This window comes from Theobroma cacao, chromosome 5 (genome assembly GCF_053813885.1).
Source record: "Theobroma cacao isolate CCN51 chromosome 5, ASM5381388v1, whole genome shotgun sequence".
NCBI classification, from domain to species: Eukaryota; Viridiplantae; Streptophyta; class Magnoliopsida; order Malvales; family Malvaceae; genus Theobroma; species Theobroma cacao.
In genome coordinates this window covers 39315598-39332656 of record NC_142643.1, presented here as the reverse complement: position 1 = coordinate 39332656, position 17059 = coordinate 39315598, and the positions used below count along the sequence as shown (strand labels likewise).

At 34.1% G+C, this 17059-nt stretch overlaps 3 pseudogenes; all 3 read right to left on the bottom strand.

The window, feature by feature from the left end:
- Positions 1-359: 359 nt before the first annotated feature.
- Positions 360-2703, bottom strand: LOC18599431 (dynamin-related protein 4C pseudogene; annotated as a pseudogene).
- Positions 2704-6793: 4090 nt separating this feature from the next.
- LOC148762871 (dynamin-related protein 4C pseudogene) lies at positions 6794-10380 on the bottom strand (annotated as a pseudogene).
- Positions 10381-12562: 2182 nt separating this feature from the next.
- On the bottom strand, positions 12563-14879 carry LOC18599429 (dynamin-related protein 4C pseudogene; annotated as a pseudogene).
- Positions 14880-17059: the final 2180 nt, after the last annotated feature.

Genomic DNA, 17059 nt, shown 5'->3' with positions numbered 1-17059 from the left:
AAATGATTAATTTTCTTTTATTCAGAATCAAATCATTGACCTGATCCATAACCCAATCCATAATCTTGTATGATTAATGTTTAACCACATCTCATACAAAATCTTAAATCCACCTGCCTATATGTGAGCCTATTTTGACAGTTGTAATATAAATAGAAAAACCCTGACGTTTGAGTGTTTGATTTTGCCCTTTCCAGCTTCAAGTTCTAACTTCTTTGTGCTTTTGTCTCTGGCAGAACATTGCTTTATTTGCCAAGCATTACTTCCATGGACCTTTTGTATTTAATGCAAATTGCTGCAGTGTAGCAATGCCTGTTTAAGAATGCTCTGCCAAAGGATGCTTTTAGTTGTGCAGAAACTCATGACAACGAAACATCTTTCATTAATTGAAAGCAATACTACATGGTAATATTATAAACTTCCATACATAAGTTAACCATACATTAAACACAAACTTAAAATATTAACTAGCACCTAATCATCATAACCAGCAATCCTGTCCATGATCTTGGCCACAACATCTTTGGACTCCTTCATCAGCTTGATGCTCTTTTTCAGCTTCTCTCGCTTTTTGGCAATTGCAGGGGATTCCACCAACATCCTTTCAATTCCACGTCCATCTGGCCCCATCAACTCATGCACAATCTCCTCCATGTCATTGTTCACAAGATTATGAACACTATACTGCAAATGCAATGCCATGGAATCGACCAACCTTTGCAGAACTATCTTCCAGTAAGCAGTCATTCTCATCTTCAGGTCGAAAGCTTGATGCACAAAATTACAATGCTGCCGGAGATGTTCAACTTCAATATCCCCAAAACCTTCCAGACTCACCCTGTAAGGGCCGTACGTTTTTTTTAGTGCAGCATTAACATTCTTGACGAAATTTTCTTGTTGAGCCATAAGCTTAGTGCACTCCACCATGTAATCAGGATTACAGGTGTAATCTGTCAGCTTCTCCATCTGCACAATCTCCTTCATCCTATTCATTGACTGCTCCCTCATCTTTCCAATGAGATTATGAGCGGCTCTCTTTGTAGAGCCCTTAAGCTGGTAATATATTTCCGAATGGCGGATCATAACAGAAGTCACCATCCCATCTATATAGTCCCAAATCTTTTCAGCAAATTCGATTGGCATTATGGATATCCTATCAACTTTTCTCTGCAAGATACGAAGGAACGAGTTGCGAGGAAGGAAATTTGGCAGTCCAATTCCTTTAGCATCTTCCAAGACCTTGATCTCCTCAATTAAAAAATCTTTTGAGGAATCACTTTCCTTAGACTTTGCGAAGCTCATCAGAGAAGTGATTGAGCATTTCAACAAAACGAGCAGTGCCATGCTTGCTACTATCATCAGGGTATTCATCAAATTCCCCTCTCAAAAGAAGTTTCCTGAGGGATTCTTTAGCTGCTCCAATGATCCTCATAAAAGCTGTCATGGCATCTGCAACAGAAGTCAAAGCCTTGGGCATTCTTTCCAGCTCTGAAACATTTGCATTCAGCTTTTCACTAATGTTCTTCACGATCACCGGTAAGCACCTCGCAATAATATTTGCCTGTATTTGAACAAGTTTTTGCGCCAAAACTGGAACACCCACAATTGATTTATCAATCATTGACAGATGTGGATGAGTTTGGAACAATCTAGCCTCTTCCCTCCTTGCTTCTTCATAGGACTCATCACCGATACGATTTCTGACACAAACATAACCAAGTCCTATATTCACATCATCAGCAGTAACTTTCTCAAATAGGTCTTCAGGGGCCCTATCAGCCTTGGTAACCACGGCAAGAGTTCTTTCACCCGTCTTGTCGACTTTCTGTGACATCCTAATGGATTCACAGGTAGAAAAATCAACAGTGGCAGACAAAACATTGAGGATGATGCTTTCCTCAGGTATTATATACTCCATGATAATATCTCTGATCTGCTCATAGATATTCTCAGGCTGACCTTGAACAGGCACTCTAGTAATTCCGGGAAGATCAACCATAGTAAGATCAGGAACACCATCCTTTTTCACCACCAAAGTAAGCGGTGTGTTAGATATGCCCTTACCATGACCTGCAATCTCATCAGTTGCAAGATTTATGGCAGTTGTGATATGGGATTCCTCTACAGAGACTGTCTTGCCATTGTACTCCAAGTGAAGCTCTGGCGTTGGACTTTGATGACTTTGCAGCTTCATTATGAGGGGTACTCTAGTACAAATACCCTGGCTTCGAGGAAGACTAATACCAGCAAGTGATTCAAGAACACTGGACTTCCCTGATGATTGGTCTCCAACTACAACAATTGTGGGGAGTTGTATGCCTTCTTTCATGACCATAAGAAGCCTGAGCCTGTCAATGGCATCAAGCAGAGGTCGGATTTGGTCATTGTATTGAGAAACAATTGGAGCTTGGACTGCTACTTCTTCTTCTCGTGCCATAAGAGGATCTTGCGCCTTGATAGGCAGTATTGTTAGCGGTTGAGAATCGTCACAGACGACCATGCCGCTGACCACTAGTGCTCCATTGCTTGTTGAAGCAACATCCTCATCATATACAGCACTCACTTTTACAGACATGACAGATAAATACAGTTTCCGAAGATGTGTTTGAGACTTGAGGAACAAAGCTTAAGAGGGTGAAGAGTAGGACTCAGCAAATCTTGATGTTTTAGAAGAAAACTTTCATAGCAACAAGCTTTCACTGAGTGGATGACGAGTTCAGTTGAAGATTGAAGTCTTCCTAGGTTGGAATTTATAAAGAGGTTTTTCTCGTCCCTTCGGTGAAGGCTCTTCCATTAAAACGCTCCAATCCAGAGGAGCTTTGCTAAAGGTCTTTTGGTTTCGGGCCAACAGACTGGACACTTTACTGATAATTGGGGGATGAAAATACTAGGAAAGAGTCTTTTGATTCTCGGGTCTTTTTGATTGGAGAATTACACTTGGATGTAGTGAAATGAAAACAAATTAACGGCCGGTGGTTTATTATAAAAACTTTTTTAATGGTGTAATGATTACAGCTAAGCGTAACCGAATAATTTGCATGTGTAATAGAAAATGCCCTTCAAGAAAAATAAGTGCATGTCACCAAAATGTAATGTACATATGGATATCATAAAAATAGTAGAATGTGCATGTCATTTGATTATCATGGGTAAGATATGTGAAAAATACTTTTTACGGTCTCTTAAAATAGATTATCACTTAAAAATTATGTAATTTTGGCCTTTTTTATACACATTTGAATTGATAAATAGTTTCATGATTGCTTATGTAAAGTGAGTATTATATGATTATTGAAATATAGATATATTTGAACAAATATCGTTTTACCTATATCACACAAGTGCATCGCATGGGTATATTCTAATTGTTATAAAAAATTATGCATATTATAGAATATGCATATCATTTAACACTCTTATAAACAAAAATGTGTGAAAATATTTTTTGGATGGTTTAACCATTTTAATGCTCCTATTACTACAATAAGATATATACAATATTTTAATCAAATGTACTTATAGGTGATTTAATTATTAGGTATAAGATACTTGAAACAGTCCATATGTTTAAGATAATTATGTCTTTTAAGAATGATTTCAACCTTAATCAAACTTTTTTGAGATAAAACCAAACTCAATGGAAACCACGAGCAAAAGTAAAGTAAGAGAACAAAATTAATAATGAGAGATGTTCAAATTATTATAATATCATGTACATTCTATTATAAGATGATATATCATGTTACTCAATTATTTTGTACAATTTGTATTAATTTAAAACTGATTTTTTTTCGTTAAAACCGAGAACAAGTAAGAGTATTTTCATCTCTACAATAAATATTTCATTACACTTACTTAAAAAAAAAAGACTCATTACACTTGAGATATATTAATTAGATATTTTACACTAAACTGAATTTAGTTTTGATAGACCACTGATCATTAATTCGTTTATATTCTACTACACCCAAGTGTAATTTTCTCTTTTTGAGGTTAAAAAGAAGAGTTAGGACCTGACCTGTAATAGAACCTAGTACCAGTAACAGTACTAGACATATTCAGGCCCTTGCATTTGTACCTTTTTTCCTCCTCTCTTAAGAAATCTATATTATTCAATAAAGTAAAGGAAAAAGAGAATGTATAAATAATGCAGATAAACATATTTGTCATTTTTTTGGGCACCCTTTTCTATTTTCTTCCTTTTTTTTTATTCTGTTAAGTGGGGATAAAAGTTGGAGAATAATTAATGAAATAATATTACAAAATTTAAGAGTTAAATTTCATTATTTTTGTTTTGAATTATTTGAAATGATTTTATAAAAGATTATATATGTATTTTTTTTTAAAAAAATGAGAATTACCTCACTTAAGGAGAAAAGAAAAATACTTTCAAAAAAGAAAAGAAAAACCATCATCTATTGTTTTGATTGTTGGGTGAATATTTGACATAAAATACCTGAATATTTATCCGAAGATAATCCATTTATGACATAATGTTTCTAAAAATTTTGAATTATTAAGAAAATTTAAATAAATTTTTATTCTTTTATTACGTATAATCAAATATTTATATTTTATTTTAAGTCAAATATGTTCTTATGACTAATGATTAATTAATTATTATTAATGAAAATACAATTTGTTATTTTTTATATCATGTGGCACTGATTTAAATGATGAAAATACTACGTTACTATATCAATATATTACACTAACTTATCATGTTATCATCTATTTTGACTTGTTAGCATGTCATATTAACATCATGTAATATAAAATGACAAATGATGTTTTAATTTGTAACAATGAATAAATTGTTATTCATAAGAACCTATTTGATCCAAAATAAGAATATAAAAATTTAATTAAACGTAATAAAAAAATAATGATTTATTTAAAATTTTCAAAATAATCTTGAAAGATTTTTTAGATATTATGTTTCCAGTTTCTGTATAAAGAATAAAATTTGATTTTCTCTTTTTATCAAATAAAAAATCAACATAAGAGAGTGTAATCTAAAAAGTGAAATTGACAAAAATTAACATGAATGAAATTTGAATATATTTTATGTGATTGGAAGGAGACATAAGCTAGAGTAGAAATTTCCTGATGGGTAAGCAAAGGATGCAAAAGTGCTGACATTTGGGTGCTTTTCATGGTAGAAAAGGTTGTGGACATTTCTACACCTAAACCATGGGACCAAGTTTGGAATCAATTAGAGGGTGGAAACCTCACCAATAATCTTTTTAAACTACTTCCACACCAAGGCTCCGCGGGTCAATGCTTGCTCACTAAGGAGTAGTAGTCAATGACTCGTCAGCTTAGTGCTTCATCACGATGCATTTGCTTCAAGTAAGTGACCATTCCTCGTCGGTTATTGAATTGATTAATTGGCAAATATTCAATTTGATAGTATTGTTGTGGTTTCAAATTGTTGTTGAAATTTATTATTAGAATTTAAAAAATTATTAAACTATTTCTATTACTTTTTGACACAATTACATATATAACTAAAGATTAATAATAATAATAATAATAATAATCTATAACATCATAAGAATCAGATTCTTGTCCTTCCATTTTGTACCTTTCGTTTATAAGATTTTATTTAACATTTTGTATCCTTGCTATGATTCAATTATATTTATACATTAAAAAAAAATCATATGATATTAATTTATCTTTGATTAAAAAAGAGACATATATGATGCAATAGCTCTTATATGTAATAGTGATTAACAAACTTATAAAATCAATACACAATAGGAAAATTTTAGCATGAAATTATACTAAAACCCACATATGGTAAGATACAAAACCTTTAATGTTTTAATTTTAAGACATTCTTCTTGTCATTGAAATGAGGCCCTTCTCTAAAACATTGCATACATCTAAACACAAAACTTTTCTTGTAAATTAACTCAAATATATTTAAGACCATAAAACACACTCTTCAGAATTGGAGTTGAACCAATCCAATAAGACAATAAGAACCATTTTTTCTTTTTTTTTTTCTCTCCTTTATAAATATACTAAACCTTTTCTTTTTCTTTTCAACCTTTTTTCCTTTGAAAGCTTGGTATTATTTTTCTTTTCTTTTTTTTTTCTCTTTTTTCCTTTTTTTCTTTTTTTGGTCTATTTTATAAATGTACTAAACCCTTTTTTTTTTCTTTTCAACTTTTTTCAACCTTTTTTACTTTTCAACTTTTTTTTCATTTGAAAGCATGAAATTACCTCAAACACAACTTTTTTTTTTTTACATTGAGCACAAATTACAATGTGTGAAATTCTAATGTTAATTTTTCTTTTTACTTTATATTTATTACAAATTTACGATACTTAATGTGAAAATTTAATGTTAATTTTTATTTTTGCTTTATGTTTATTTATAATGTTAAATCTGAAAATTTATATAAATTTAAATTATTGATAAAATTTTATGTTAAATTTAATTTTATATAAAAATGATTAATTTTTTTATTCATAATCAAATTATTGACCTGAACTATAACTCGACCCATGATCTTGTATGATTAGTGTTTAACAACATCTCATACAAAATCTTAAATCCACCTGCCTATATGTGAGCCTATTTTGACAGTTGTAATATAAATAGAAAAAACCTGACGTTTGAGTGTTTGATTTTGCTCTTTCCAGCTTCAAGTTCTAACTTCTTTGTGCGTTTGTTTCTGGCAGAACATTGCTTTACTTGCCAGGCATTACTTCCATGGACCTTTGCAAATTGCTGCATTGTAGCAATACTCTGCTAAAGGATGCTTTTAGTTGTGCAGAAACTCATAACAACAAAACATCTTTCATTAATTGAAAGCAACACTACATGGTAATATTATAAACTTCCAGACATAAGTTAACCATACATTAAACACAAACTTAAAATATTAATTAGCACCTAATCATCATAACCAGCAATCCTGTCCATGATCTTGGCCACAACATCTTTGGACTCCTTCAACAGCTTGATGCTCTTTTTCAGCTTCTCTCGCTTTCCGGCAATTGCAGGGGCTTCCACCAACATCCTTTCAATTCCACGTCCATCTGGCCCCATCAACTCATTCACAATCTCCTCCATGTCATTGTTCACAAGATTATGAACACTATACTGCAAATGCAATGCCATGGAATCGACCAACCTTTGCAGAACTATCTTCCAGTAAGCAATCATTCTCACCTTCAGGTCGAAAGCTGAATGCACAACATTACGATGCTGCCTGAGATGTTCAACTTCAATATCCCCAAAACCTTCCAGACTCACCCTGTAAGGGCCGTTCGTTTTGTTTAGTGCAGCATTAACATTCCTGACGAAATTTTCTTGTTGAGCCATAAGCTTAGTCCACTCCACCATGTAAACAGGGTTGCAGGTGTAATCTGTCAGCTTCTCCATCTGCACAATCTCCTTCACCCTATTCATTGACTGCTCCCTCATCTTTTCAATGAGATTATGAGCGGCTCTCTTTGTAGAGCCCTTAAGTTGGTAATATATTTCCGAATGGCGCATCATAACAGTAGTCACCATCCCATCTATGTAGTCTCAAATCTTTTCAGCAAATTCAATTGGCATTATGGATATCCTATCAACTTTTCTCTGCAAGGTACGAGGAACGCGTTGCGAGGAAGGAAATTTGGCAGTCCAATTCCTTTAGCATCTTCCTAAACCTTGATCTCCTCAATTAAAAAATCTTTTGTGGAATCACTTTCCTCAGACCTGCTAAGCTCATCAGAGAATTGATTGAGCATTTCAACAAAACGAGCAGTGCCGTGCTTGGTACTATCATCAGGGTATTCATCAAATTCCCCTCTCAAAAGAAGTTTCCTGAGGGATTCTTTAGCTGCTCCAATTATCCTCATAAAAACTGTCATGGCATCTGCAACAGAAGTCAAAGCCTTGGGCATTCTTTCCAGCTCTGAAACATTTGCATTCAGCTTTTCACTAATGTTCTTCACGATCACCGGTAAGCACCTCGCAATAATATTTGCCTGTATTTGAACAAGTTTTTGGGCCAAAACTGGAACACCCACAATTGATTTATCAATCATTGACAGATGTGGATGAGTTTGGAACAATCTAGCCTCTTCCTTCCTTGCTTCTTCATAGGACTCATCACCAATACGATTTCTGACACAAACATAACCAAGTCCTATATTCACATCATCAGCAGTAACCTTCTCAAATAGGTCTTCAGAGGCCCTATCAGCCTTGGTAACGACGGCAAGAGTTCTTTCACCCGTCTTGTCGACCTTCTGTGACATCCTAATGGATTCACAGGTAGAAAAATCAACAGTGGCAGACAAAACATTGAGGATGATGCTTTCCTCAGGTGTTATATACTCCATGATAATATCTCTGATCTGCTCATAGATATTCTCAGGCTGACCTTGAACAGGCACTCTAGTAATACCAGGAAGATCAACCATAGTAAGATCAGGAACACCATCCATTTTCACCACCAAAGTAAGCGGCGTGTTAGATATGCCCTTTCCATGACCTGCAATCTCATCAGTTGCAAGATTTATGGCAGTTGTAATATCGGATTCCTCTACAGGGACTATCTTGCCATTGTACTCCAAGTGAAGCTCTGGCGCTGGACTTTGATGACTTTGCAGCCTCATTATGAGGGGTACTCTGGTACAAATACCCTGGCTTCGAGGAAGACTAATGCCAGCAAGTGATTCAAGAACACTGGACTTCCCTGATGATTGGTCTCCAACTACAACAATTGTGGGGAGTTGTATGCCTTCTTTCATGACCACAAGAAGCCTGAGCCTGTCAATGGCATCAAGCAGAGGTCGGATTTGGTCATTGTATTGAGAAACAATTGGAGCTTGGACTGCTACTTCTTCTTTTCGTGCCGTAAGAGGATCTTGCGCCGTGATAGGCAGTATTGTTAGGGGTTGAGGATTGTCACAGACCACCGTGTGGTTGACCGCTAATACTCCATTGCTCCCTGAAGCAACATCCTCATGATATCATGCTCTCATTTTTGAGGAGAAACAGTGAGAGACAAATTACGTTTGTGAATAAAAGTTAAAAGGGTGAAGTGTAGGACTCAACAAATCTTGATTGAAAGCAAACAAGCTTATAGTGGGTGATGATGGGTTCAGTTTGAGACTTCCTAGGTTGGAATTTATCGAGTCTTTTTGGTCTTTCGTTGAAGGTTCTTCCATTATATCGCTCCAACCCAACGGCTCCAGATTATATCCGATATTTTTTCAAAAATTCAAATACTAAATGTGATATATTGATAAATGAATATGAATATATAATGATTAAATAAATATATGTGATGGGTGATAACTTCTAATATTATTTGTGAAAGCTTTTAAACTTTACCATTCAGTGCATGTAATAATAATCGTTATTAAATATACATATTTCATCAATGAGTTTACATTTTTGAAATAAAAGAAGATTGTAGTCTCATGGCCGGAGGAATTTTCCAACATTAGTCAAAGAAAGATTCAAAACCATAATAATATAGGTTCAGCTTATCAAAAAATTAAAGTAAGAAGTAAGAAAATCAAATAAAAGTTATTAGTGGTGGTAACAGTACCCAGGGCATGCAGTCAAACTTAAGAATATTGCTTTGAAAGAAGATGCTTCGTAAATAGAACATAATTTGGATGCACAGTCTCATAAAAAATCCAATCGCCACTCAATTCTTTTAAAGCACCATTAATGTTTTTTCAAGAGATTTTCGCCATTCCAAAAACACTTTTTTTTTTTGTGGGATAATTTGTTGGAATTTGGAGAGAGTAAGTAAACAGAGAACAGGGGTGAACTATAAGTAAATATATATTCAACATGATCTCAGAGTTCTAAACATTACTTCGACGGTAAATTAAAAGCGTATTTGCTTCATTGTATCTACACTCTTTTACGTCCTTTCGGCCTTGAACAACCAAACGTCATCAAGTACTTTACGAGGGCCGAGGGGACAGGGCATTTGCGGCAGGGCAGGGTGCATCCCACTTGTGTTGCAGAGTTTCACAGATTGAAGACAACTGATGAGATTGCGGGTCAGGGTAAGACCTGGAATCCTTTGGCTTGGGTTGTCAAAAAGTTGAATTACATCGTCAAGAAGCTGAACAAAATGCCTCACTGCAGAGGCATTGCAACATTGTACGTTACTAAAAAAAGAATGGTTGGTGATTAACAAACTTATTAAATCAATATATAATTAGAAAATTTTAACATGAAACTATATTAAAAGCCATATATATATAATATAATATAATATATGATCTAAATGCTTTAACTTCAAGGCATTTTCCTTGTCATTGAAAATTAGGCCTCCCTAAAACATTGCAGACATCCAAAGACAAACTTTTCTTGTACATTAACTCACATAAATTTGAGGTCATACTTCCATATTGCTTACTTCAAGTTAATTTTGTACCACATGTATAAAGCACACACTTTAGAACTGGAGTTCAACCCATTCATTAAGGCAATACGAACGATTTAGTTCAGTTAGTTGACCTTTGTTTCAATTAAATTCCGCACACTATTTGATTTACTTTTTCTTTTTTTCTTAATTGAAGAATGCAGCAATTAGATGTATATATTGTAGAAGTAGAAACTATACACTTATTCAAAAGAATTACACGATATAGTTTAGTAAATATTAAACTTTTTTCTTATTTGGGTAAAATAAAATAATATATATGTTATAGAATTTTTTATTACGTAAGTTTTTATATATATAAAATATTTCGACACGTCCTTGTTTTATATTTATATATATGAATAAAATTTTTAGTTTCACACTTATTTTTCATATATGATTAAAAATAATAAGAGAAAAAGCAAAGATATTTCGACGTATTAAAATTTTTAAATAAAGGATCATAGAATTATTGTCCTTATCAAGCCATTTAATTTTTTTATACATAAAGAGATCAACACATATCATATGAATCCCCTCATAAAGAGAGAGTTAATGTTTTTATTTAATACAGCATGCAAATGAGGGAAATGAAATATTTAGGTTACCATATGATATATATATATATATATATATATATATATATATATGTGAGGAGAAAGGGATTGACATTTTCATAATCTCTTTTTTAATGTTTATTATTATTATTAATAAAATGACATGTATAAGTAAAAATTACAATTTAAAGAAATATTATTCAACCTATATATGACATAACTATTACATCAAAAAAGAAATCATTAAATAAGCTGAACAAACCGACTAGCAAACCAACATAAAAAAAATTAATATTTGAATAACCTTTTTCCCTTTAGACTTTCTTATATATATGCTAAAAAAATTCTTGAAGGGTTTAAAGTAAGCAAGATAAAAGAAAAAAAAAAATTCTCGTTAGTTATGTTATATGTTTGCATAGGGCAGTGATTGACAAAATGGTGTGTTTAGATTATTTTTGTTGGTTTTGTTGTCTTCGGGATTCCTTGGTGGGGCTCGTGTAGTTTGCTGTGTATTTTTCAGCAGAATATTGCCTAGAGGTTTGAATTCATTATGCCCCAATGCTTCATAAAGGCATCAAACCTCCTCTGCTTTTTTATTGCCCAATGGCACTTTAATAAAATTATAACTTTTCAAAAAAAAAAAATCTTGAAGAGACAAATAGTGTAGACTAAAACTTAAAGAAATTGACAAAAGGATACCATTGCCAGGGAAGCTTGTTGCTTAATTTGAATCAACAAGAGAAACTTGGATTAAAGCATATAACGTCATTTTGTTTGGAATTTTTTAGTATGAATTTAAGAATAATTTGGATTAAAGCATTACTAATTCAATTTCAATTTTTTAACTTTTCAAACTTATCTATTTTGAACTTATTTTAAACTGGAGCCTAAGACTTAATTTATTAATGGAGCTTGAAGTCCCATTATTAATTGGATTGGAAGCTCAATTTTTATTGGGATTATTAGGTTAATTTGCTAATTAGGTTTGATGAATTATTTAGGCTTAGGGTTAGATAATCCAAATTGCAATAAATTTTTGTTTTAAAAAAAAAATTTAGAAATAAAAAATCAAAAAATACAAAAAAAAGGGAGGGAACGAGGAGAAAGAGGTGGAATTCGACCATTGATCCATAATTAATCTATTGCCAATGTTTCATTTTCATCTTCAAGTTAATTAATTTTTTTTTTGTTTACTACATTTTGTATTTGTTTTAAATTTATTAATATATATGTATGTATATATATTTCAATACATCATCACAAACTAGATGAAATTATCACATGTATATTGCACTGAAGCGATATTGTTATCTGATATATTCAGTCCATAACAATGACAATTTGACCGGAGTGATAGATTTTAAATAAATTCAAAAAGTCAAGAATGGAAAAGATTATATCTTTCCCACCATGTATAGAAATTAAACATTGCAAAAAAAGTTAAATTCTGCAATTTAGTCAACAAAATTCTTACTAATTCTTGGTGATGTTTGTGGCAGAATTCTGCTTTAGTCACCACAAGCAATAGCATTACTTTTATTTATTTAATTTTAGTTTTATAACAACTAATTGAAAATGAAACAACTTAGCCAATCCAAAGCATTGCTAAGTAATGTTATAAATTAACTTCAGTAGAAAATCGTCGCACATGCGGGACACAAACTTAAAACGAAAAATTACGCAAAGCATCACCTAAATTTATGAGTAATTATTAAGCAGCTAATTCACCATAACTAGCAATCCTGTCCATGACCTTGGCCACAACGTCTTTGGACTCCTTCAGCAGCTTGATGCTCTTTTTCAGCTTCTCACGCTTTGCAGCAATTGCAGGAGATTCCACCAACATCATCTCAATTCCATGTCCATCGGGTCCTATTAACTCATTCACAATCTCCTCCATGTCATTGTTCACGAGATTATGAACACAATACTGCAAATGCAATGCCATGGAATCAACCAACCTTTGCAGAACTATCTTCCAGTAAGCAGTCATTCTCATCTTCAGGTCGAAAGCTTGCTGGAGCAAACCACAGGAATGATGTCTCAGATGTTCAACTGCAATATCCCCAAAACCTTCAACAGTCACCCTGGAAGGCATCCCCATATGGTTTGGTCCAGTATTTACATTCTTGATGATATTGTCTTGTGCGTTCATGAGCTTAGTCCACTCCACCATGTACACAGGATTACAAGTATAACATGTCAGCTTCTCCATCTGTACAATCTCCTCTACCCTATTGATTGATTGCTCCCTCATTTTTTGAACAAGATTATGTCCAGCTCTTGTCGTGGACACCTTAAGCTGGGAGTACATTTCTGAGTGGCGCATCAAAACAGCCATGACCACCCCATCTATGTAGTCCCAAATCATTTCAACAAATTTAATCGGTGTACATGATATCCTCTCAACTTTTCTTTGCAGGATACGAAGGAATACTTCAAGAGAAAGGAAATTTGGTAGCTCAATTCCTTTAGCATCTTCCAAAACCTTGATCTCTTCTGCTAAAAAGTCTTTTGTGGGATCACTTTCCTCACAGTTGTGAAGCTCATGCGAAAACTGGTTGAGAATTTCAACAAGACGAGCAGTACCATGCTTGGATCTATCATCAGGGTATTCATCAAAATCCCCTCTCCAAAGAAGTTTCCTAAGGGATTCTTTAACTGCTCCAATGATCCTCATAAAAGCTGTCATGGCATCCGCAACTGAAGTCAAAGCCTTAGGCATTCTTTCCAGCTCTGAAACATTTGCATTTAGCTTTTCACTAATGTTCTTCACTATCTCCGGTAAGCACCTTGCAATGGTATTTGCCTGAATTTGAACGAGTTTTCGGGCCAACACTGGAACACCCACAATTGATTTATCAATCCTTGACAGATGTGGATGAGTTTGGAACAATCTAGCCTCTTCCCTGCTTGCTTCTTCATGGGACTCATCACCGATACGATTCCTAACACAAACATAACCAAGTCCTATATTTACATCATCAGCAGTAACCTTCTGAAGCAGCTCCTCGGGGGCTTTATCAGCCTTGGTAACCACAGCCAGAGTTCTCTCACCAGTCTTATCGACTTGCCGTGACATCTTAATGGATTCACAAGTAGAAAAATCAACAGAAGCAGACAAAACATTGAGGATAATGCTTTCTTTTGGTGTTATGTACTGCATGATAATATCTCTGATCTGCTCATATATATTTTCAGGCTGACCATGGACAGGAACTCTAGTGATTCCAGGAAGATCAACCATGGTAAGATCAGGAACACCATCCTTTTTCACCACTAAAGTAAGTGGGGTGTTAGAAATGCCCTTACCATTGCCTGCAACCTCATCAGTTGCAAGATTTATGGCTGTTGCGATGTAGGATTCGTCCACCGGGACTGCTTTGCCACTGTACTCCAAGTAAAGATCTGGCCTTGGACTTGAATGATTTTGCAACCTGATTATGAGGGGCACCCGAGTGCAAATACCCTGGCTACGAGGAAGATTGACACCAGCCAAGGAATCAAGAACACTGGACTTGCCAGATGATTGGTCTCCGACCACAACAATTGTGGGGAGTTGTATGCCTTCTTTCATGACCATAAGGAGCCTGAGCTTGTCAATGGCATCAAGCAAAGGTCGGATTTTGTCATTGTATGATGAAATAATTGGAGCTGATTCCACTTTGGCTGCTACTACTTTTTCTTGTTCCACAGGAGCTGGAGCTGCATACGGTGGAGAATCATCAAAATCATAGATGACTATGTCGTCGACTCCAATGCTTTCTGCATCAACATCCTGATGTCCACTCATTTTTGAGATTAAATAATGAGGGACAAACGTTTGTTACTTGGTGTGCTTGTGGCTTGAGAAAAAGAAAGAGTGAAGCGGCAGACTGGAGAGGACTCAGCAAAACTTGGATGTTTTAGAAGAAAATTGTTCATGGTGAATATGGAAAATGTTGGCAGGTGGGAAGCTAGCGTAAAGCACCAAGACTTTACTAAAGTGATGACGAATTCATTGAATTTTTATTTAAGTATTCTCCTAGGTTGGCTTTATAATAAAGATATTAGTTCATTTTAGTTAATTAGTAATTAAAATATTAAACTCAAGAAATTAACACAAATTAATTTATACTTTTGTTTCAATCTAAACGTTTAACATTCATGTAAGCATATTTATCGGTTTTCCTTTTATCAACTAGTCTTTCTTATAGTTTGGGCCTCGGAGCAGGACAGAATGGAATAAAGCACCAAAACAAGAACAGAATAAAGGGCCAACATCCTATACCAAACCACAAGGAACAAGCAAAGGCAAGCTACAAAGTGATGATGGTGGTCCGACGATTGTCTGACTGAGAGACTAAAACTGTATTTGGTAGGAATGTGCAACAAATGGGGGAAGGAAAAAGTTGGAAGTAAAATGAGAGGAAGGAATCTTACTTAGTATTTGATACCGAGGATGAAAAATAAAGAAAAAAACATACATACGAGGTTAGAGGTAAAGTTATAAATAAAAGGGTTAATATAAATTGAATAAGTAGTTTTATTCTATTTTTGAATGGTCGGATCTGGCTGGAAAGGCGAAAGACCTACTTATTTTTTCTTCTATCACGCAAAAAAATAAAAATGAAAGAAAAATAATTTCTTTATCACATGTAAACAGATATACGTATTTTTTTTCTATTTTTTTCTTTTATCTTTCCAAAAGAATAAAAGAGTAGGATGCAAAGCGGGGTGTTAGATATGCCCTTATCATCGCCTGCAATCTCATCAGTTGCAGGATTTATGGCCGTTGCGATGTGGGATTCCTCTGCAGGGACTTTCTTGCCATTGTACTTCTCTGGCGTTGGACTTGGATGACTTTGCAGCCTCATTATGAGTGGTACTCTAATACAAATACCCTGGCTTCGAGGAAGACTAATACCGGCAAGTGATTCAAAACGCTGTACTTCCCTGATGACAGATCTCCAACTACTATAATTGTGGGGAGTTGTACGCCTTCTTTCATAACCATAAGTAGCCTGAGCCTGTCAATGGCATCAAGCAAAGGTCGGATTTGGTCATTGCATTGCAAAATAACTGGGGCTTGAACTGATTCTTCTTCTTCTTGCGCCAGAAGAGGATCTTGCCCCGTGAGAGGTAGTATTGTTAGTGGTCGAGGATCGCATAGACGACCCTGCGGTTGACTGCTAGTACTTCATTGCCTCCTGATGCAAAATCCTCATCATATCCGACTCTCCATTTTTAGGAGAAACAGTAAGAGACAAATTACGTTCGTGAAGATGTGCTTGAGACTTGAGAAAGGAAAGTTCGAAGGGTGAAGTGTAGAACTCAGCAAATCTTGTCTTGATTAAAAGCAAACAAGGTTACAGTGGGAAATGATGGGTTCGGTTTGAGATTCCCTAAGTTGGAGTTTATAGAGTTTTTTCTGGTTCTTTCGTTGAAGGTTCTTCCATTATATCGCTCCAAACCAACGGCTCTAGATTATATTCGGATTTTTTTAAAAAATACAAGTACTAAAAGTGATATTAATAAATGAATATGAATATATAATAATTAAATAAGCATATATGATAGGTTATAACCTTCTAATTTTATTTTTGAAAGTTTTAAATTTTTTTTTTTATAATTAGATAAGGGAATTTAAATTTTATTTTTTGAATAAAATATTATATATCAATTAATAAATTAAATATTCAAATATCAAAAGCTTTTAAATTTTACGTTTCACTATATATAATAATGTTTTTAAATATAAATATTTCATCAATAAATTTACATTTTTGAAATAAAAGAAGACTGCAATCTCATTGTCGGAGGAATTTTCCAACATTAGTCCAAGAAAGATTCAAAACCATAATAACATTGGTTCAGCTTACAAAAAAAGGAAGAAAGTCAAAATAAAAGTTAATGAGTGGTTGGTAACAGTACGCAGGGCATGGAGTAAAACTTAAGAATATTGCTTTGAAAGAGGAAGCCTCGCAAATAGAACATAATTTAGATGCACAATCTCATAAAAAATCCGATCGCCACTCAATTCTTTTAAAGCACCATTAATGTTTTTTCAAGAGATTTTCGCCATTCCAACAACACTTTTTTTTTTGGGATAATTTGTTG